The sequence below is a fragment of the Emydura macquarii genome, unplaced genomic scaffold (assembly GCF_026122565.2).
Source record: "Emydura macquarii macquarii isolate MOO-44397 ecotype Brisbane River unplaced genomic scaffold, CSIRO-AGI_Emac_v2 contig_3671, whole genome shotgun sequence".
NCBI classification, from domain to species: Eukaryota; Metazoa; Chordata; order Testudines; family Chelidae; genus Emydura; species Emydura macquarii.
The window spans coordinates 1,549,665-1,573,824 of NW_027133808.1; the positions used below are offsets into that span (position 1 = coordinate 1,549,665).

General features: G+C 40.5%; 1 long non-coding RNA gene across 1 annotated transcript; it reads right to left on the reverse strand.

Annotated features, from left to right (window-relative positions):
- Positions 1 to 22,808: 22,808 nt before the first annotated feature.
- On the reverse strand, positions 22,809 to 23,746 carry LOC137145921 (uncharacterized). Its single transcript, XR_010917798.1, has 3 exons — positions 23,612 to 23,746; positions 23,225 to 23,327; positions 22,809 to 23,011 (listed from the first exon to the last, which is right to left on the reverse strand). It is a non-coding gene; the product is annotated as an uncharacterized lncRNA (long non-coding RNA).
- Positions 23,747 to 24,160: the final 414 nt, after the last annotated feature.

Genomic DNA, 24,160 nt, shown 5'->3' on the forward strand with positions numbered 1-24,160 from the left:
TCTCTTTACAAAAATCATGTTGACTCTTCCCCAACAAATCGTATTCATCTATGTGTCTGATAATTCTATTCTTTACTATAGTTTCAACCAATTTGCCAGCTACTGAAGTTATGCTTACCGGCCTGTAATTGCTGGGATCACCTCTGGAGCCTTTTTAAAAAATTGGCGTCACATTAGCTATCCTCCAGTCATCTAGCACAGAAGCTAGTTCTTCAATTTAGCATTTGAGTTCCTTCAGAACTCCTGGGTGGATTCCATCTTGTCCTCGTGACTTATTACTGTTTAATTTATTATTTTGTTCCAAAATCTCCTCGAATGCCACCTCAATCTGGGACTGTTCCTCAGATTTGTCACCTAAAAAGAATGGCTCAGGTTTAAAATTTCAAACATGAAGGTGCCCTATATTAGCTGTTGAGTCACATTATGAAAGCCATTTGAAAATAAAATGTTAGTACACTTTTGCTATACAAAACAGAAGCAAATCCAGCCCTCTTCTCCTTGATGGCCCAGAGTCTTGCCTCCAACAGAAGCAGGGCTCTTCTGCTGCATGTTTGTGAAAATTCACAAATGCCTGCCCGGAGGTTCACACCCCCTTCCCTTACTGCTCAATTGTGTGGAGGACCTCACATACTTCCACGCAGAAGGAATTTGGGACTCAGGTACGGACATACCAGAAGAAGGTCAGGGCGAGTATGTGGAGCCACCACTATATGGAGAGTGGCACAGGTGTCACAGAGGCTCCTCATACCCCAACACTGAACTTACTGCTGTAGAAAAACTCCACTTCCCAGCATGGACGGGCTGGATTACTTTCTCCTCAATCTTTGAGAAGCTCCCCAGAGTATAGTATAGTACAGCTTCTCAGACAGACTGTGAAACGGGAAAGAATTTGGGCTTTACATGCTTTAAAAACAAGGTCGCCGGGGATACTCAAAAAGAAGAGTGAGACCTGCCAGTAACGACAAAGCTAGCTCATTCATCAGTCACTACGTGAATGAGATAGTAAGGGCTCCATAACTGACACATGTTCCTAAGATAATACGAAAGGTCACAATGTAGTGAATATGTCTCAAAATAAAGGGACAGACCCTTGTATCTAGCCAAGCTACATTTGACACTGAATCCAAAGGAAGGGTGCCGAGATGGCATAATATGATCTTTCTGCCTCCTTACATCCCAAATCTAGGGCTGCTCTGAGTTTTGTTGGGTGGTAATGACCCCTAGGGGCTATTTCACTGACTCTGGATTCCCAGAGCACTGTAGATGTGCCACCCCAATGGGAAGGAGTTTGGGGTACAGGAGTGAATGGTGTAGAGTTCGCTATACCAGTTTTACACTACTGCAGAGTCCCCATAAAAAGAGGAATTTCCCTGATAGCTATTTAAGTCAGCTCTCCATCTCCTTGTGCTGCTAGCACAGTGCAAGGCAGTCTGAGTGGGGCTGAGGATCTGATAACCCAAAGCTGAGAGTGTCTCATACCAAAGCCTGAAAACAAGAAAAATCTTGAAACCAGAGAAAGAGTGGAAGAGACCTAAGAGGTTTCATTCCTAACTGAGACTGTTCCACTAACATGCCACCCTTTCAGCACTGTACGTCAGAAAATTAGGATAATGTAAACCTTGATAATGGAAAGACAGTCACGCAGTGCAGTAGAAGCCATTGCAAGGTCTACATGGAGTGATAAATACAGCCAACTGCCATTTGTCTGACAATTTCGATGGTGAACACAAGTAATTCTAGCATACATATATCTAACAGAGAAACAGTATAGGTCTCAGAATATATCCCTGAGGGACACCAGATGACACTGGAGACACAGAAACTCAAAGCAATAAATTGTATAAAATAAGAAAAGAGTGCAATTACAGCTTATGGTCAAAAGAGTCAAATGCCACATAGAGGTTCAACTAACAGGCAAATACAGTAATAACCCTGAGGCACATAGGTCAGCACAGGCAGCATACAGATAGTCTTTGTAGAAAGAAATGAAACAAACAAACATCCACAGTAAATGTCTACAGATCTATGATGTTGCCTGCATCCACCTTTTCAATAGCCTTACACAAACGATTAGAGTCCCAATTTTTTCAGAAATTAGCATCACATTTCCTATTTCAATTTCCAATTATTGTATGTATCTGCTTTGAGAGAAAGAATACTTCTTATATTCATTGAAAGAGAGAAAGACATGGTGACCAAATAGGCAATTGGGTTGGGCTGTGGGGAGGAACAATCAGCAACAAAGGTCATGGAACAGACAGGATGTTTTATGTATTCATCTACTTTATTCTCCTGTCTTACTCTTCCCCTGTCCTTAATCTGTACATTGGCTATTTAGATTACAAGACTTTTTTAGAGTAGGAAACTTGTTTTCATACTCATCAATAAAGGTCACAGCACAGTTTCTCTGTGGCAGATAAAAGTGAATCCCAATTTTATGAAGGTCTCGGGAGATACTCAAAACTTTTGATCTTTTCTACCATCAGGTTGAGGAACACAACGGCATCTCAGATAAACGAGAGTTTTGAAATGTATCTGTATAATAAACAACAACAGTAGTGGTTTACCAATTGGTCTAAACATTTCCTGAGGAAGTTACAAGGTTGCAGTGGCTCTGCAAAACTTTAAAATTGGGGTTGCCTGGGAAACAAGCATTCCATTTCATGAAAAAATTTCAAGATATCAGCATTTTTGTTCCACATCAGAACAAAACTGACTCCTTTTTAAATTTTTTCATGGAACACATCTGTGCCAGAATAGCCAATAGCCCACTCATCACTCACCTTGGACCCAGATTGAAGCTTCTCTCCTGAATCAAGCAGTGCAGGGTCTTGAACCCAGCTCTCTCTGAGCACCTAACCAGTGGGCTCTTCTCAGATTGCTAATCTGAAAATCAATCATGCAGTCTTTCTTTCTCACTCATTCTCATTTTAAACAGAAATTCCATCCTGGAGGTGAGAAATTTCTGCGCAGGTTTGGTTTGGTTTTGACAAACTGGCGTTTTCTTATAAAAAATGTTATGTTAAAAAATATCCAACTAGCTCTAATTAAAATATTCATTAGACAGTACCAGTTCAACATATGCCATCAATGGGTTCATTCTTAATAATGATGCTAGCACTGACTACGCAGTATTTAAATGAAGGGAGCTGGAAATAACAGATGGAACAGAGATATGCAGCATTCTTAAATTCCACTACTTGCAAATATATTAGCGTCTGACTGACAAATATAATGTATTGAAATATTTACAGCAGCATTGTCTGTCTATCAAAAAGTTGATCAGTGAAATTTTAACCTAACACGTAATATAATTTAAAAGGTTGTGTTTTTAAAAACTATTGATTCTTTTCTAGAGCTGGGTGAGAAACGATTTTCCCATTCAGTGACATTTTCTGGTATTTCAAAATGTTCCTCTTTTGCACTGGGAAGAAACTGAAACTTTTCAACGTTTTTCAGGAAAAAATGGAAAGAGCACAGAACAGCCAGATGGTTATGGCACTCACCGAGAATGTGGGAGAATAACAGAACAGGAATTTGAATCTGGCTCTCCAATATCCTAGATGAGTGCCTTAACCCCAAAGCTATTGGCTGTTCTGGGGTAAGTTACTCTCTCCCTTGGTATTTTGTAGCATTTTTTTTTCTTTCCCCCTCCTCTCCACTCTGTATCTTTTTATGGGGGAAGCTAAATTAATCATTTTTACTGTTCTAAAACAAGTCTATGATCTGATCCTCCATGTTTCAGCACCTTAAGATGTGCACAGAATTGAAGCTCTGTCCATTTCAACATTTACTTCATCTTAAAACCGTCTTTAAATTCCCAGGAATGCCTTTGTTTCTTTAATGTACTCTCCTCAGCCCCTCCTGTCTATGAAAATATGGTAACATCTTGTTATCATTGACACAAAAGCAAGTTGAAAAATTTCAGCATTTCTACTGCTTTTCAAACATTTATTTTCCACCAAATATTGGAAACAATGTAAGAGAAAAAACAAAAACAAAAAAAGGACATAAAAGAACAATAGCAAGGAAGATTTTGACAATGTCAAATTAATTTCTATAGCAAAAATAACATTGTCTATAAACTCTGGTTTGATCAATGCTTCTAGTGTAAAGAATTTACAATAATAAAAGTGAGGGACCTCCAAATGTAATTGGAATGGAGGATCTATGGTTTGTTCATGGATGTACACATATACACACACACAAATTATCTACCATAAAATGATTATTTTGTCTGGTTTTAATTATATTGATGGAGAAACAGCCTAATAAGGAAAAAATCAATAATATGAAGAATAACTGAAATTTATAATGGAGCAGGATTGGCCACATAGAAATAAAAACATGATCCACAACACAAGGGATCTTGATGCTGTATTACTAGGTGACAGACTGATAGCAGCAGAATCAAAATTAGAGTTTATAGTATGAAAACAGAAATGCAGAACATACGGGGTGAAGTCAGTTACTGCATATACAGTCCTGAAAATGTTATTTGGAGATGAGAGAACTCATGTGGATCATCAGTTTGCACATCAACCCATTAACCCCATGCTGGTTAACTGTATTTTTTCAGCTGGGAAGGATTTCAGGCCACATGTTGAAGTTATATTTTTGTTTCCCTATACTAGATTTACATAGAGGAAATTTAAAGTAAATTAAAACTAATAGCCATTCCTAAATAGGCATAAACTTGTTAAGTGAACTTCTTAATAATCTATTAAACAGATGAGGGATGAACTAGAGTGGGGAAGCAAATAGGCAATCTTTTCCAAATGGGGAATGAACTCAGAAAGGACAGGAAAAGATCCCATGGGTTTTTAAGTTTGCCAGAAGTTAAATGTTGGGAGAAGAGGGTGTGGTGTTCTAGTTAAGGCACATAGGCAATTCTGGGTTCAATTCCTGGCTCTATCAAAGGCTCACTTATGTGAGCATTTGGCAGAGGAATTTTTAAAAGGGAGAGCTGAGCATTCTGCAGTGAATTTGAACACTCAGTTTTATACACCCCGTATGTAAAAGGAATTTTCAAAGCTGTATATGAGCAGTCTTGAAGTTTTAAAAATGTGGCTTCTGCTCTTGCCATGTAAGGTTTCTTGGCTTCCTCACCAAGACAGCCTCCCAACCCACCTGTCTACATTCTGCAAGCCCAGTCCTACACGGTACTATAGCAGTACAACAAAGTGTATTAATGTCACCTCATGGCCAGTTACTGAATGAGGCATTCAAGATGTCCAGATCCTCACTGTTGCTTCTACATCCTAATTTTGTAAGTCCCCTCTTCTGATCTACTGCTGTCTCCATCCCCACCCCTCAATACTCACCACTGGGATGTGGCCAGTTGCTGGGCAATCACTATCTATAAATGCAAAGCTTTATGTGCTCTTCTTCAAACATCCTTGCCTTCTGCCTTGTCTTTCTTTTTTTCCTTTCCTTTCCTTTCCTTTCCTTTCCCCCTTTTTTTTTTTGGGGGGGGGGGGAGGGGAGGGGCGCTAGATGAATAATTTCCACCGTTCTCCTCAGTGGCACATACTAAACAACATAACACTAAGCGTATGTGGCCAGAAATTCTTTGGAGAGAATCCAACAATTTTTGTAAATAGTTAGACAGGTATCAGTCTTAATACAAATACCCCTAAACAGAGTGTTTTTTGCTTTTAAACATCCTCTGACTTTTGTCCAACATCTAGCTTATACCCAATGTCTGCTACATTATTTATGACCTGTCATACTTTGATCTTTCCTTCAACAAAGATAAAACTTTTAAAATAACTTTTTATCTTCCCCTGTCCCATTTCTAATTTCTGCAGCAGCTGAGAACTTCAGTGAATAATGGGGAATTACAGATGGAGTGGGGCCAGCACTAAAATACCCAGTCTAACTTGGTATCTCCCAAGCTCTTGATTTTGAGATACAGTGCTCTGACATTATTCCTGTGAGGCAAATCCCAGCAGCAAAATTTTGCAGCAAAACTCCATGCAACTCCAGAGTTCCTTCACTGCAATTCCCCGCAGCTGAGGTCTGCGGGATGTGAAAACAAGATGCTCATAGTGTCAATGAGAAGGAAAAAAACCTTGAGGCAGATGGGCAAATAGTCTGCTGTGGAATTTGTGGTTGACGTGAAACTAAACACAGAGTGAAATTAACAGAGTGTGACAGAGTGATTCTACTTTGTTCTTAGCAGTCTCATAATGATTTTGTATTAAAAAGTCCTTACTGTAAAGTACATTTACAGCAATGAAGCCTCCCACCCAATGTGATATGTTCACAGACTTCCTTCCCACAAACATTACTTGCAAAGCCCCCTCCTAGCTGGCAGCTGTGCACAATCTTTCTGATGATGCTTGGCTTTTTTCATCAAGAGCTTGTTTTTCTAACGATTTATCTAAACTATCAGTTAGAGACAGATATAATTAAATTGATGCTTATTTCTGTAAATTCAAATGACTACAGGAGAAACCAGCATCTCTTTTGCTCAGTCCAGCTGTACAAAAGCTCATAGAGAAAGAAACACTTCTCCCCATTAGTATAATGTGATATTGTGACTGTTATATATGTATGTGATTGATATATGTGATGATGTTAAGATCATGTCTTTGGCCCACCAGGGTGTGTACCTAGGCCTAAGTAGGTCCTTCTCTCATTCTGTGCAATATCCAACAACAGTCACTCATGCATTCAGCATGTGCCTTGCCCTTCCATGACCGAAACCTTCTCCCTGGCTCAGTGTACCTCATCTCCAGCCTCTTCTGCAAGTCTCCTCTTAAACACACCTGCTTGAGGTGGTTTATTTCAGTGTAAGGGCCAGTTGGAATTCAAATTTGGTTTACTATTTTTAAAATAAAAATTCTTTGTTAGTGCGTGAAGCCAAATGACTGATATTGGTTCCACGGAAGAGCAGGCTGCCTCTGGAGATAGAAGTTTGGCTTTGCAAGCAGGCTGCCACAACTAAAGAGCAGGTGATGTTTCAGAGAAGAGTGACCTCAGACAAATCTGAAAAGATTTGGTCTAACTTTTTGAAACCTTTGATTAATCTCTAGCAGATAGAAACTGAGATGTTGGTCTCTTTTCCCCATCCTCCCCCTGCTCCACTGCCTTGTTTTCCTTTTTTGTTCTTTTGTCTTTTTTGTTGTTGTTGTCCCCTTATCTTTTGTGGGGAGGGGAAATCTCCTCCTGGCTGAGTTATCCTTGTATCATTTGTAAACTGAGGAGACCTGACTGAGCTCAGGACTTCAGGGGGTGAAATGTTAGCATGTTTATCTTCTGCATAATCTGACTTCTAATGGTTGCATATTTGTAAAACACCTACAGCCTGCATGTGATATGCTGAGAGAGGATACTGTGGGCCACATCCTTAGCTGGTGTAGACTGACATATAGCTCCATTGATTCTGATGGGACAATATCAATTTACACCAAAATTATGCCCTGTGGTTTATATACATCAGGAGAGCTAAACTCTCTCTATCTCCACTCTCAGGGTGTATCAGACATTCCCTCCCTGCAGAGTTAACACTAATTAGCATCCCGTTCTTTTCTCCTGTCTGGGCAAATTCAAATTTGCCCTTACAGTGATTGCAAAACTCACAGTTGTATATAGAGAACATTCTGATTATAAACTCTCTGTTTTCGGTGGCAATTTTTTGAAATGCTTCTCAGCAAAACAAAGTTCCCCCTTTCCACAGTGAAAAACACATGAAAGTTTTACAGATAGCTGTTTACTAAACAAATATCCAAGAGAAATCATTCAAATACTTGTTATTCTGAAGAACTGTTTGGTTAAAATACAAGAGCTGTTGCCAAGATACATGGCATTGCTCTCCCACCCACCACCCAAAGTAACAGGAATGCCTGAGGTAATTGTTTTTAAAAAGGTAAGAAAGTACTTGAAATTCAATTCACTGTATACAGACTTAGGCCCTTCAGGTAGCAAGAGAGGTCTGTGATAATGAGATCCTAGTTCAATCATTTACATTTCTTTGGTGTTATTTTCTTATGCAAATTTTCAGGTTTTTCACAACGTAGAAACAGACAACAGGCTGCCTGCTGAATGAGTTGCCTTCCCCGTTAATGAAAACATCTGGTCTTTCTTTGCCTATGAGTCTACAGAAAGATATGTGTTTGGATGATTATAATCCAAAACACTTTGATGTTCACATCACATTGAATTTTGGCAAACAACCCTGTTATCTATAATTGTAACTGAGGAGTTCCTACTTTCAGAGTAATAACACTGCCACTTTATCAAAGGATGCAAAGCCAAATATGCTATAAGAAGTCAAGATGAAGGCCAAGAATATATAATGGCTTTTATAAGGAAGTAAGCTGTAGTGTTTCTCTTTACATATCTCCAAAGTTCAAGTGTAGACTGTCTCTATTTGTGAAAAAAAGAGGGGAGATTGTTTGTACAAGTTATTTATTATCTACTTGATACATTAACAGGAGAGAACCCCGGAAGTAGTTTATGTCAAAGAGAAATAGTTATTGCCTTTATAAGATCTGTCTTTTTTTACAAGAAGCATGACACCAATCTGGTGAGGTAGTGATGGAGGAGGTAAAATAAGGAAGTAAAAACTACGGGGAGCCTTCATCATCTCTTTTAGACAAACCCTAGGAAAGGAAAACAAACAAAATACTAACTGCCTGGTGCCTACTCCCACATTATGGATGCAGGACAAAGGCAACTTAAGGAGGAAGGAGGATTGTGCTGTAATTGTTTTATAGTTAAAGCAAATGGTGATCTGCATGTACATGAAGTGCTGCAATTTAACTTGCATCTTTATGTCTTCTCTCACATTGTCCGAGGGCAGCTTCTGCTACTAGCCTCCAGGAACATGATTTTGCTGGATGTCACAAAAGATCAGCCTGAACTCTTCTTGGCCTAAAGCTAGGCAGAACTCTATAATGAAGGGTTAATCTTTCCACAACTGTAAGGCTGAAATTATATCTTGTTCTCTAAAATACAGCTTGGTGTAAATTCTTTTGGGATGTTCTGAAAATCCCTGCAAGATCTTTCTCTACAACATCTCATGTTGTGTTGATTTCATTTACTTTATTTATTTGTTTTCTTAAGAAATTTTTTTTTAGATATCTCAAACATTTTCTGGTTAAAACCCCTCGCAATATATAACATCCCAGTAGGGACAAATTTTGCCCACAATTACAGGTGGGTACACACATGTAACTAAGACGATAACTTATTTTTTTCAAGCTATTATTATTAACAATTTATATTGTGGTAGCACCTAGAGACTTCAAGCAGGTTGGGTCCCCATTGTGTTAGGCACTGCATATACTAAATGACAATCTCTGCCCCAAAGAGATTGCAGTCTCCAAGATTATTTATTACAAAGCTTCGTGCATTTTCACCATGCAATTTTTGTACTTTAAGAGCTCAAACATATTTCTAACTGTGTTTTCTGTTTCATCACCCCCTAACCTCTCACATAACATACTGAATGTGCTTCTAGCATTACTGAATACATTGCCATCAGCTCATGAGAAAACCAGTGACTAAGCAGCTACAGGGCTCTCCTGAGAGGTTGACAGTATATGTCATATTTGCCTCCTTTCTTAGCTATTTATGCCGCCCCTCATTTACATGTTTAATTACAAAGGAAAACTTCCATGCACTGTAATCATGTGCAAGCACACATTTTTCCTCAAAAAAGAGTTATACAATATTTTTTCCCTTGAATGAATCCATGAGTAAATAAGGAAAGATATCTGAAAGTATAGTTTTCAGAATGCTTGGAAAATTAAAATTAATGAAAAAATCTCCAAGTGTATTCTTTTAGAAGAATCATGCTGCTTCCTTCCAACCTTAAATAATAGCATTCTAGAGAAAAGAAATACAAGCGTTCCATTAATATTTCTATTCCAATTTGCCTACATTTAGAAGCAAAGACATTTTCACAGTTGAAAGGAAACCAAATTTTCAGTTTTGTTTGTTACAATGGAACAGGAATATGGAAGAGATATGGTTTCTGAGGCAACGTTTTCATTGCAAAAAAACCCAAACATTTATTAATCAAGATAGCTAACTCAAGACAGCTATCTTCTCAATGTACATTCCTATTGGAGAAAAGACACTATAGTTTTACCTCAGTGCAACTAGTTGAAGTTGACTCTATGTGGGGGCTATTGAGCTGATCTCAACTAGCTGCACTTAGGTAAAGACAGCCTTCATAGATTCATATATTCCAAGACTAGAAGGGACCATCTAGTAACTAGTTTAACCTTATGTATAACACAGGACAGAGAACTTTACAAAAAAAATTCCTAGATCATACCTTTTAGGAAAACACCTAATCTTGATTTTAAAATTGTCAAAGATAGAGAATATATCACAACCCTTGGCAGGTTATTCCAATGGTTAATTATGCTCACTGTTAATAATTTATGCCTTATTTCCAGTCTGAATTTCAACTTCTAGACAGTGGATCATGTTATAACTTTCTCTGCTAGATTGAAGAGCCCATGACAGTGGCATATTGATGGAGGGAGGAGGGGGTTGGGGACGAGGCCAGGCCCCTGGGTGCTGGCCTGGGGGAGGGTGCCAACTGGGCCCTTCACAATGCACAGAGGGTGAGGGACACAGGAGGCTCTGAGGGGGCGGGTGAATGGAGCCCAAGCAGAGGATGGGGGTGGGGAGCTGTAGGTGACCAGGAGGAGGAACTCCTGCTCGCCTCCGCTATCCTCTGGCTGGGGGGTGAGGCCGCCTTGCCCGGTAGGGAGAGCCAGCACTGGACTGATTGCGCTGCAGGGATGGAGCAGGAAAGGCAGATGCCATGCAGCTGGTAAGTGTGAAGGGAGAGGCGGTGGTGGAGCCCAGCCAGAGCCAAGTTCTGCCACTGCCATGAGCACAAGGAAGTCCCCAGGGTGCAGGAGGAGGGAAGAGGCATGTCCCTCCCCCCTGCAAGCACAGACCCCCCCCCCCCCTCACCAGGGCAGCTGGTGGGCAGTGCTGTATAGTGGGAGCCGGGGACCTGCACGGGTATGCATGAGGCCTGGGGATGGGGCGCAAATGCAAACATTGGCCCCCAGGCACCAGAGACCCACAGTACACCACTGTCCTATGATTATGTATTTGTTCCCCATGTAAATAGTTATAGGCTGTAATCCATTAACCCCTTAACCTTTTTTGTAAAGTTAAATAGATTCAGCTCCTTGAGTCTATCACTGTAGGGCATGTTGTCGAATCCTTTACTCATTCTCATGGATCTTCTCTGAACCTTTTAGGTATAATTGGAGTTGGGGTTAGTCCTGTTTTGAGCAGGGGGATAGACTAGATAACCTCCTGAGGTCCCTTCCAACCCTAATCTTATATGATTCTATGAACACTCTATGATTTATCAGCATCCTTCTTGAATTGTGGACATCAGAACTGGACACAATATTCCAGCAGTGGTCACAATAGTGTCAAGTACAATGGTAAAATAATCTCTCTACCCTTAGTCAAGATTCCCCTGTTTATGTATCCAAGGATTGCATCAGCTTTTTGGCACACAGTGAGCTTGTGTTCAATTGATTATCCACCATGATCCCCAAATCTTTTTCAGACTCACTGCTTCCCAGGATAGAGTCCCTCATCCTGTAGTATGGTCTATGTTCTTTATTCCTAGATGTATGCATTTACATTTAGACATATTAAAACACATATTGTTTGCTCGCACCCAGTTTACCAAGAGATTCAGATTGCTCTGCATCAGTAACCTGTCCTCTTCATTATTTACCACTTCTCCAGTTTTTGTGCCATCTGCAAACTTTATCAGTGATTATTTTATGTTTTCTTCCAGGTCGTTAATAAAAATGTTAAATGACACAGGGCCAAGAACCGATCCCTGACAGACACGACTAAACACATCCATTCGATGATAAATCCCTGTTTACAACTACATTTTGAGACCTGTCAATTAGCTAGCTTGTCATCCATTTAATGTGTGCCCTGTTAATTTTATATCTTTCTAGGTTTTTTTAGTCAAAATGGCTTTCCGGACCAACTCAAATGCCTTCCAGAAGTCTAAGTATATTACATCAACACTATTACCTTTATCAACCAAACTTGTAACCTCAAAAGCAAATCAAGTTAGTTTGACAGAATCTATTTTCCACAAACCTATGTTGATTGGCATTAATTATATTACCTGTGCTTTGTCTCCACTAGGATTTCACATTAAGAGAGCTATCTCAAGTTAACTATTTCCATGTAAAAACATAGCCTTAGTAATAAATGAATCTTGGGGAAGTCATGGGTAAATTTTTGTCTTTGTACTAAGCTTTGCAGATTGGGGTCTGAATCCTGATTGCGATCTCTGGGTTCAAGAGTAATGTAAGTAATAAATAATAACAATGGAAAACATAGCGACTTCAGAGTCTTTGGTTACCTTTATCAACACAAGTATGAACCACATTCCTTTTAGGTTTTCATCATCATGGTTTGCTAGAAGTTTAGTACCGGGGAATTCAAACACTACCAGAGGATGGGAGTTCCTGTGTGTTGGTGCAATGAATGTGTTTCCCTAAGGAATAATAAAGAGGCAGAAGGAAAACGGTGGGCATGTCTTCTGCTGCCAGAAGCCATATTTGTGCCAAAACTAGGAAAAAATAGTCAAGAGCAGTTTGCTCTTGTAAGGCCATTACCTGTGTCAGGCTGCCAGTTGAACAGAAATGTGGGGATTCCGTAAAACTTACTGTCATTCTCTGTGCCACCCAACTTTTCAGAAAATTAATTGTCTTAAATTGAGGCTATCTACATATAGTATCTCCTTCTTACTTGTGCTAGTTACCCAATTTTGTCCTCTGGTCTCCACTCTTTTCAGGATTTGCACACTCTCCTCAACCTCCCGCCCTTCCCCTCCCACACAGTTTGATAGCTGCATGATATATCTTGCAAGCAGGAAATAAGTTGATGTATATTACTAGTTCCTTGCCAAAAAGAGAAAATTACACCTGAATTCATATATAAACATAGCATAAGTCATTTGCGACTGGAAACCAGCCTTGTAATAATTCAACTAATAAAGACCTGCCATGTTAAAGTGGAGTATTTATAAACACTCACACACGACTCAGACTCCATCCCATCAACTCCACTAATATATTACCAGCTTCATTTGATATCATTGCTGAATACATAAGCTGTAACACTGTCTGCCATAACTCATCACTGAATCAAATGACAAGGAATCAAAAAAGCAGATGAGTGCTGTATAAAAATTGGGGAGGAGGGCGAGGTGGGGGAGAGAGAGAGAACAAATAGCTAGCCAGGCTAGTGCAAATAAACAAACATCTGATGGAAACTGCTTCTCAGTGGGCAACATACCTCTTTCTGATGACTCACTAACATGTATAGTGCTAACATGTATAGTACAAGTACAGTACTTAGAATACACTCTAAAATGCTTATACATATTTCACAATTTTTTAAAAAGTGGAAATTTGGAAACAAATACTGTAGTCCCTATATATTTGGTCCTAAATATGAATATATACAAATGCAGTGGTCATTATTAAAAAATAAATTAGCGTTTGCCAATAGTTTGTACCCAGTGGTATTTAAAATACCACAGCAATCACCTGTACTCTGTGTAGGGAAAACTGTAGTAACTTTCGTACACATATTTTTGCAAATGTTAACTTTTAATAGCAACTATACAAACAGAACATAAAATAGAAAATGCATTTTATGCTCCTCTACCAAGTAAAAAACTACATGAGGTGCAATAGGCCTTCTAGATATGAAAACTTCCTGAAGTTCTCTGGCAGACTAGGAATACCATACAATATCTTCCATACAATATCTTCCCTGCCATACAAAAATCCAAACTCTTCTTCCTCAGGGAGTCTTTGTGGGTCTGAAGTACAGCCCTGGATAGACATACTGGTCATACAGATCTTAGAGGATGTCACACTACAAAATTTTGGGCATCTTCTAAAAACTAGCTAGGACTGGTGGAGAGTTACTTTCTTTTAGATCAAGAGAACAATTTAGGCTCCAGTCAACTCTAAGGGCTTGGAGTGGGGGTAATCATGATGTAAGGCCCCCATCATACTTTTTTGGAGGAGTGCTGGCCTACATGAGCTATGTTTTGACCTGTGTATTTTTCATCTAAAGAGAGTGAGAGCCTATGGGCAACATAAGAATGGCCATACCGGGTCAGACCAGTGGTCCATCTAGCCCAGTATCCTATCTTCTGAAGTGGCCAATGCCAGGTGCTTTTGGCCAGCGCAGAGTAGGGACACTTCAGAGCATGGTTTTGCATCCCTGGCCATTGTGACTAATAGCCATTGATAGACCTAACCTTCATGAACTTATCTAGGTTTTTTTTTTTTAACCCTGTGATAGTCTTGGCCTTCACAACGTACACTGGCAAAAAGTTCTACAGGCTGACTGTGTGTTGTGTGAAGAAATACTTCCTTTTGTTAGTTTTAAATCTGCTGCCTATTAATTTCATTTGGTGTCCCCTAGTTCTTGTGTTATGAGAAGGAGTAAATAACACTTCCTTATTTACTTTCTCTATACCAGTCATGATTTTATAGACCTTTATCATTTTTTATCATCAAAGAGACCTTAGTCGTCTCTTTTCCCCCCTTGATACTTTATTGAGACAAAATACAAATACAAGCACATCTACACCTGCCCTCCTAGTCGCACTCCGAAAACTACCAGTGTTTGCATATTTGTTGCTGTCCGTGCCTACCCATGTGTCTAATGAGAGTAAAATCACATTATTCAGTTCCTTCATCTTCAGTGACTAAATACTATAGAGTTGTATACAAACAAGGTAGGAGGAGAGATGCAGCAGAGTAAACTTTTGAGGACAGACATCCACTGTTCCATCAGACATGTGGGTGATTTAGACCGTTTCTGTGGGTGGTAGGCCTATAAAACTTTCCACCTTGGACAAATGTTCTGCTTTGTATTTATATTAACATTCAAATCAAGGCCAATGCTTATTTCTCAAAATGTCTAGAAAAATATTTTAGAGAGGTATATTTGAATTCAAACCTGCATGTGAAGTACACCCATTCTGCAAACTGCTCATATTACCCCATTTTCAAGAACTTGAGAATTTAACACAAATTTGATGGTCTCCCGTCTCCTTTGCAATGAGAGCACTAGAGGTTTGGAGACAAAGAATAGCCCTCAAGCGTAGAGAAATTCAAAATTGCTACTCTGCATTTTAGCACGAAGGAATTTTAGACACAATTGCCACCAAAAAGCAATGGTGGATCATGCCATTATGGGAACTCCATAATTCATTATACTAGCTGTAGTGTGCACATGGTGATTCCATAGGTCAAGTGAGATTGAACTGTGTTGTATAGCATATTGTGCCCTTGTAGAATCTAGTGCAAATGGGTTGTATTTTTTGTACTGCATCACAGATATAAAGAGACTGAGCAGTTTAAAGGATTAATAATAATTTTAAAGAAATGTTCCTAAACACTCTAAAGTGGGAGCTCTTTTGTTACTTTTTGTAAGTAGAAAGGGGCATTCCAAACAAATATTCCACAGGAAGGTCAAACAAAATTTGATTTCCTCTAATGGAAAAAAGGGAAACCATAAAATCTTATTTGGTTAAATTCTCCATTCAGTTATGCCCATGTCTGCCACAGAATAGAGAATCAGGCCCACAGAAGCTTGATTTCTTTCTCCATGTCTGCCTTATGTCTTTGGCATGCACAGAAAATTATATAATTAGCTTTTTAATTCTCAGTTGGTTTGCTGGCAGGTTCAGTAGTAAACAAACAAAAAATGTTTTTAATAAAATATGCTCTTCTGGCCAATTCTTGAGGATGGTTGGACGGAAGGCAGCTGAGCAGGAAATATATATATTTGTCCAGGTTCTCCTGAGGGTTATTTGTTGTTTACTTTAATCTATCTAATCTTCCCTGAATTGCTGATTGCTGCCTTCCCCTCTCTAAGGTATAAAGAGGTTGCTTTTAATATATTTATATATGTATGCACTATACACACAAAGTATAGTCCTTAACATCAGAACTCTCTCTCTGGACGCTATTCTTAGTATTATAAACTGAAAAGGGAACAGATTTGCCTCAGTCAGCTCTTCTTAAGGTTCTTCTATCCAGTGTAGTTCAACAATAGGATATTTCACCTTTGCCAGGAGGAATAAGTGAAAACTGTTAATATATCATAATAAAGGTGCTGAAATATTGATATATCTCACACAGCAATCTAGGTACCTTGGACTCAACTCTGACTCTGTGATAGCACTTTAAAATACTTATGGCAGCTGCTGACTTAGTTGGTAACCAAACCACTTTTAACTCTTTGCACCAGACGTCAATGGTGCTAAGGAATCTGATTCCATTCATTGCTATTGGAACACTCTAGGGTGAGTTAAAAAAAAATCATGCTCTTACACAGTTTCATATTTCTGTCAAATATAGGCTAGTCAGTGGCTTGCAACACAAGCTAAGCAGGAAAGGCAAGGGAGAGCCTATGATGCCATGCACAATGAGGCTTGCCGTAAAATCCTATTGTCGGGAAAAAAAGTGTCCACCTATCGTGACCTTTAATTTACAGGGGGCTATTTCATCCCTGGCTCTTCCTTGGGTGATTGGGGAGCTAGTGAGGGGTAACGAGGGACAAACAACAAGGCAGGATACAAACAGCCTCCTAATTTGCACATCCTGTACAAACTTGAGGAAACTCAGGGATTGCTCCCTCTATACACCCCCTGCCATGAAAATCACCTCAAAAGGAGCAAAAAGTGGCAGGGAATGGCCTGCGCCATGGCCTTAGCCTCTGGCCCACATAATTAGATGGCTGCAGAGGGGAAACAGGGGAGCAGAACAGCTTGCACATTTCCATGTGCTCTGGGAGCTTAAGGCAGGATTGTGCTTCCTGAGGTACAATGCTTCTCAGAAATCCCTCTGGGGTAATGCAACACCATATTGCTCCCAGGCAAGCTGGTGCCTTAAAGGTACAATCTGGCCCTACATTTATCCACTTTATCTAGTAAAGGCACAAAAAGCTATGAGCAATAGAAACATCAAACAACATGACAAATGGTAAAATAGTCCTGAGTCTGCCTAGTCTGACCTACAAACACACACAGAAATCAACACTCTGCAAAATCATTCCACCTTCCCCCTAATGCTAGAAAGGAGTTATCTAATTCTCTCTTTCTACATAAGTACTTATATGTTCCCTATCACCATAATCTCTGAGCACCTCCCAAGTATTTTAAAACAGAAAAAAAATAACACTCTTTTTCCTCCATCCCAGTTTATAGGAGAAATAGTCTGATTTATTTAGAAGTTTTTGGTTGTTTGATATATATGTGGGGGGGAAGGGGCATGGGTCAGCTTTCATGTCGCACTCCCCATCAATACCCAGCCAAGCTAATAATCCAACCAGCAGACCAAATTCGGTGATGAATCCTGGTCACATGACACCTATGGCACAATGTGCGCACACTAAGAAGATATATATGTGTGAGTGTGAGAGAGAAAGTGTATTGGGTGTCTGTCTGTATATGTGTGTGAATAAATGATTGAGAGAAAGCTGAGTAAAAAAACATGAGCTTGGCATTTAGTTACAAAAGTGAGGTCCGCGGTCATTCCACACTCTAAGTCCAGTGCCTGTAAATGTTCTGTTTCCTGCCCACATGAGGTTCCCCATATGGATCAACAGTTTTGTGGTACCAGTGGAGGGAAGTCATGGAGGTGGAGGGAAAGGCGAGCTCAGGTAGCTAGGGTCAATGCCACTTAGTGTTTCTGTCACTCAGGTCCTCTTCTGTAAATTGGGGAAATAAAAATTCCCATCAGTCTTGTGTTTTTAGATTGTAAGATCTTTGGGATAAGGACTAGCTTACACAGTGCCTACCCCAATGGGACCCCAATCCCAGCTGGTACCTATCAGTGTTAAAAAAGAAAAGAAAAAGAAAAGAATAAGGATGTAGCTACACTGTGGCACTGAGTCTCAGAGGTTGGGTCAGCTGTTTTGGGCTTGAGGGGCTCAGACTAAGGTGCTAAAAGAAGCTATGTAGACATTTGGGCTAGAGTTGGAGCCCAGGCTTTGCCCCCCCCCCCCGTGGGATTTCAGAGCCCAGGCTGCAGCCTGAGCATTGACATAGCAATTTTATAGCCCCACAGCCCAAGCTCCAGGAGCCTGTGTCAACTGACACACACCAGCCACAGCCACGCCAAGACTCTTTCACTGCAGTATAAACTTACCTGCAGAGTGCAACTAGGATTAAAAAGAAACCTTTACTTTAAGAAAAGGACTATATGAGCTGAATATTAGGAAAACTTCCTGATAACAAGATATATTAAGATTTTGAACAGTCTCCCAGGGAATGGGTGAAAGCCCCAACATTTAGGAACCTTCAAAACTAAGCTAGATAAAGCACTAGCAAATGCACTAAAGGGAATACTCCTGAACTGGAAATGAGATGGACTGGATGGTGTAATAAGTGTTTTTTATCATCTATAATTCCGTTGACATTTATGTACTCATTGAATTGAAGACAAATACTCATTTTATGTACACCGATAGTCCTGTCACCTGTAAGGGTTAAATCACATTTATTTCCTTAGTCCAAACCTGAATAGCAAGCTGGAGGTCCTATGTCTTGAGAGTAGACTCAAACTTCTTTGATTCAACTAAACTAAATTATTGCTTTTGGGACTGTTAGCCCAATGTACTCAAATGTTAAAAATATATACATATATGAAGATAAACCAGGCGCCCCTTTGCGATCTAATCACTGTTTGTTTTACACTTCATGATTAATTTAAGTAATTACTTTAAGGACTAAAATGTCATCACTGATCATTAGCTCACTATTCAATTACTGTGTAACAGACTTGTATTTGAGTCTGCAACAAAGCAGTTCTGATTGCACATTGTGTGGTATTTCTAATGTGTCATTGAATGCCTGCTTTGTTTATCCCTTACTTGTCAGAGGCCTATTTTCTATGTTTAACCCTTTCTCAGTAAGATATTTTTCAAGGCCAATCTCTTTGATGGATTATTGAAGTTGACCAGATAGTTATTGTAGTTACAGTTAAGTCAGCATTCATGCATTCAGAACCTTGTTGACTCAGTTGCAATGACATAGATTTTTCCCACACTGTTTACTTGACACTTGTAAGTCCAGTCTGTACCAACTTCCATTGTATTAAGCAAACAGCCCTACTGCACTAAAATTCCACTCATTGTTAACACTGAAGCAACAGGATTTTCTCCTGTTCACAGACAGCAGAACCTATTGTTATCAGAAAACTCTCTTGAGATGGAATCTGAAAAGAATCATATGACCCAGAAAAGGATTAGCCTTCAGGAAGTCTTTGGGCTTTGCCATTTTGCGAAGACATCCCCAGAGGGAATAGAAAATAACAAAGTAAAGAATATTTCTGGACTGACACCCATTCCAAAATAGATTCTCCAAAACAGAACTCCAAAATTAACAGTTAATAAATGAGACTGTGAATTAGGCAAGAGAGATTGTAGATAATTTAATATGAGTGCTGTCAATAAAATTGAAATAGCTGTTTCTAACTGAAAAGAGGAAACAAAAATCATCTTTGTGAATGTGACTAGAGTTATTAAACTAGAGGCCAATTACACACCAGGCTGATACACACCAATCTACTGGTGCTGTAAGAGTCTTCAAGGATCTCTCCTGAGGAGAAATCTCAATTGTTTCAGACTAATTTCCCAATTTGTCCTTCACAATGTGCTGTCATTCAAATTTTCTGGCTCATGCCTTTCAATTTGAGAAACTGAATGAAGTTTTAGACCCACGCAAGCTGTCTGCCCATAACACAAAACTGCTGACCTCCACCTTTTGTTTTGTTTTTCCCTTTAAAAAAAGGGTGAAGGGGAAATCACTTCCCACTTCTACAGACTGATACCTAAGCAAGTAGTATTCGCTTACTACTGAATGTATCCAATTTAAAGCCCATTGAAAATAGTGGAGAAACAAAGTATACATGAAAGACATCCATCCACATTTGACACAAAAAACATAAATCTGTTCCCTTGGTTAGACTTAAAAATGCACATTGCTCTACACTATGCAGCAGCTTATATATATTTTATTTTCCGTCAGTACTAGAACTTGCTGGAAATATCCACTGGCATATAACACTTGATAAACAGCACAAACATAAGGGTCTAAACTGTGGCATTTAGACGCAGCGCTGCACTGTGAATGATGTGGAGGCACACTGCCCCCAAGGGAATGCTAGACATTCTGCCCAGAAAGGCAGAACACTTTGCAGGATTCTTGCACAATCCACTGCATCCCATTAAAGAGAGTGTTATATACTCCCTGTTGTGTAGCTAGCTAGCTGTGCATGAGTGAGCAACAGAGTCATATATCTGCCTGCTCCCCACCCCACCCTGCTGTCTTTCAGAAGGTAGTTTCTCATTCTTCCAAGTGGAAGAACTCTTATTCTAGCTCTCCTTCTTAATACATGGTTTCGTAAGGGCTGACCACATGCCTTTTTAAATTAAGTCAAAGTGTGACCTTGTCATTTATGTCCCTTTGCTCCCTGTCCATCTTCTCTTTTTTGTATGCCCCTCACTTGTTGTGTTATGTTATGTTAAATTTAATCTGTACGCTCTTCTGGATATGGACCTCATCTGAACTGTATTGATTCTGTGAGGGCTTAGTAGTCTCACAAATGGGGAAAAGCACCATTTAGGATAAAAAGTATCCACTCAGGGTATATCAGCACTTCATTGTAAACCTGGGCTCAGACTCAGATTTGAGCACAAACCCCCTATCATCCATACACAAATCTTTCAGACTCAGGTCAGCAAGCCCTCAGGACCCAGGTCCTGGAACATACCTAGGACTGGGGGATGGTGGGGGTTTGAGACTGAGTCCCAGTGCAACTTTGGTCCAGGCCCTGTCATTTTGCAGTGTGTACATAGCTTAAATCCAGGTCCCCAGATTCATGTCCAGAGATTCCGGTAACGTTATCCACTGTCCCCCAGCCCTGTGTTTCTTGATCCTTCTACCCCAAAACTTTCTACTCTTTTCCCAAGAAATGGAAATAAGCCTTTGTGGTTCAAATGCCGTTCAAATTCAGCTGCTCAGCCAAATGACCTTTTAGACCCGTGCAAACAGTCTGCTCATAAAACGAAACTGCTGAACTCCAGCTGACCGGTTACTTGGAAACACATTTAACAGTCTCCTTCTCAGATATGCCCACTGACAGGAAGAAGCCCTAGCACCCACTTGGCCAGAGAGACACAGCCAAATTCTGGAAAATCTCTGATGCAAGGCAAGCAAATCATTTGACTTCAGTAAGTCAAAAAATGATCGTGTGTACAAAGAAATCACAACAAAGCTTGAGGATCTACCAGAGAATGCAGTGAGCAAGTCAGGTGACTTATAATGAACTATACCACAAGATCAGGGATAGTAAGGGCAACCTGTGGGAAACTTGCCTTCTCCCTGCCTCTTCTATGAGTAATTTGTCCAAGTTGTGGGGGCACCAGCAAGCACTGAGCCCACAGAGGTGCATGACAATCTGCTAAGGAAAGATGGCACCCCTTATAAAGCCTGAGTCACACGAAGCTCTGGAGGATAGTCAGCAGCCACTAGATGAAACTGCTCTCACTGTGAAGGACCATCGGCCTTGAACCCAGGGTCCCCAGGCAGGGCTCAGACCACAGCCACCACCCAGCAGCTCACCTGAATAACTTAGAGAAGGGGGCCAGTGAAGCTCTAGCTCACAAAGGGCCCCACCCATGAAGCTCCTGACTGTGGGAGTCGTCCAGCCCCACCAACTACCTGGGAAGTTGTACTTAAACCAGAAAGAGATGCAGGAAGCCGTCTGGGCAATTAGAGGAATCCTTGGCTGGCTGCTCATAGGGTCCCTGCCTACTTGCCTGACTCCTGAGCCCTGTCATCATGCCTGTTCTCTCCTTATTCCATATCACTGTCTGTTGTTCCTAATGTCTGCTTTCCTGCCTTGCTCCAGGTCCCTGAGCCTATGCCCCACCCCTGACTCTGACCCTTGGCTTGGAATCTGACTCTGACCCAACTCTGGTTCCAGGTTCCTGATTCTAACCATTATTCCTGATTCCCCATGCCCCAGTCCCTACACTCATGCTGGTCCTTGAGGAAGCTATGCTGCCAGAGCAACTACAGCACATCCTGCAACCCGACTTGGAAAAGCTATTTGGGAGTGGCACTGGGGAGCAGAAGCAGAGGAGGCAAAAGTAGCACCAGCGCCTGATCCATTGCCAAGTACGTTTCTGCCTCCTTGTTGTTATTAATATATGAATGGGAAGGATTTCCAGTTTATGACCCAATGAAATTATTATTATAACCCAGGTTATAGTTTTAATGGCAGAATTCACACCAGTGCCCTGTCTTCCTTTCCCCCACCCCCACCACATGGAATTCAGCATGGACATGGGGAAGTTAAACAAGCAGCTACCATGATATTTTGACTAGATATTCCCAGATTATTACAAAGATCACTGAGGTGATAAAACTGAGAGCCTTACATTGCCTCCCTGCTAGCATGTTGAACTGTATGAACACGTCATACTGGACCATCCCATGTTACCGGTCAGAGTACTCCAAACAGAGTGTTGGGGGGGTATATTGCCCATGGGTCCCATATTATGAGTACAAACTGTCCCAAGAGTTTGTATGTAGTCCATGGGAATGAATGAATGTAAAGTGCTTTCAAGAAGGCTGAAATATGTCTCCCACCCAAAGCAGCACTGTGTTGATTTTTCCCACAGATTTTAATCTACACCTGGCTAGTTTTGGTTCTGTACTTCTCACTGAGTAGGAAGTCCAAGAGGTTGTTTAATTTCAGGACAGGACATACTTATTAGATCCGCCTCTGTAGCTCACAAGCCACCCTTCCATTCAGAGATGTGCTGGCAGCTATCAAGTGCCTAAAAAGCTCTTTAGCATATGGCTGGCTTCCAGTGGCTTGGAACAGAAGATCCTGCTGCCAGTCATAATCTCCAAAACTATAATGTTCTCCAGTTGTTGTCCTGCCTAAAAGGATAGTAAAATAGGAGGTAATAAAGTGTAGCAAGTGGAACCTACCCCACACAACCACAGGGGATGGGGATTTATAATTTAATATTGAATTTGGAAAGTACATTTTACCATAATGTCTGATGATGATTAGAGCTCACTGTCTGTGGCAAAAAATTTTGTGGTGTGGAAAAAAATAAAACCCAATGATAAAAAGTAGCATCTGTTGACCTTGAGTTGATGCAGCTCCTCCATGGTCAGCAGATGCAATGTCATTTCTTTTTCCTGCTCAGACAATGTGTTCTTTCTTTTGCCTTGGCAGGCCCTTCTACCTCTGCAGGGCACACAAAGACAACCAAGAGCTGTGAGGGATGACCTATGATGCAGTGGTCAAGAAGGAAGTGAGTCCAAGATGAAATAATGGGTGAGATCTTGCAGAGTGCCGACCACCAGCTGGAATACCAGAAAGGGAAAGATGCAAGACAGATAGAAAGAGAGAGAGAGGCTGGATAGAATGAAGAGGGATTGGCAATGCAGTTTTTGGAGCAGGAACAGAAAGTAGAGGGAGGAAAAGAGAGTGCAGCAGAAAGAACCGTTTGAGAGGTTGCATGCACTCACTGCAACAAAACTGCAGGAGCCAGCTCCAGCTATACAGCCTGCTTTTCCCTGAGTCTTCTCCATGGTACCATGCACCCTTTGGACAATATTGGAGTTGCGTGATCTAGTTCTCGAGGAATGAATAGGAACTGAATTCACCCAGTGTAATCCCTGGCAGTCCTCCACTTCACAGCAGCTGCAGCAGCCTGTGCACAGGAAATGCACTAGAAGGGCCAAGAAGAATGCAGAGACAACAGCCATCCAGAAATAGTTAGTTATTGCATGGCACTGAACTGAGTTTCACTATTTTTTCACCCTCATGCATTTCATTTCCTTGCATCCACTGTTCACTGGATTTTGCACTGTCTTTGTTTGTTGTGTTGTAAGTTTTGCTGGCAGCTGGTCTGCCTCTCAGGTTTTTAACATTACATGATTGTTTCCAAATAAAGCAATCCATATGAACACAAGGTTTCATTACCACTGTTTACTACATTTACTTTGGAGGAATTTCATCACAGAAATCCATAAATTGGGCCTTGAAGTACATAGGTTTAAATAAAATGCATAAAA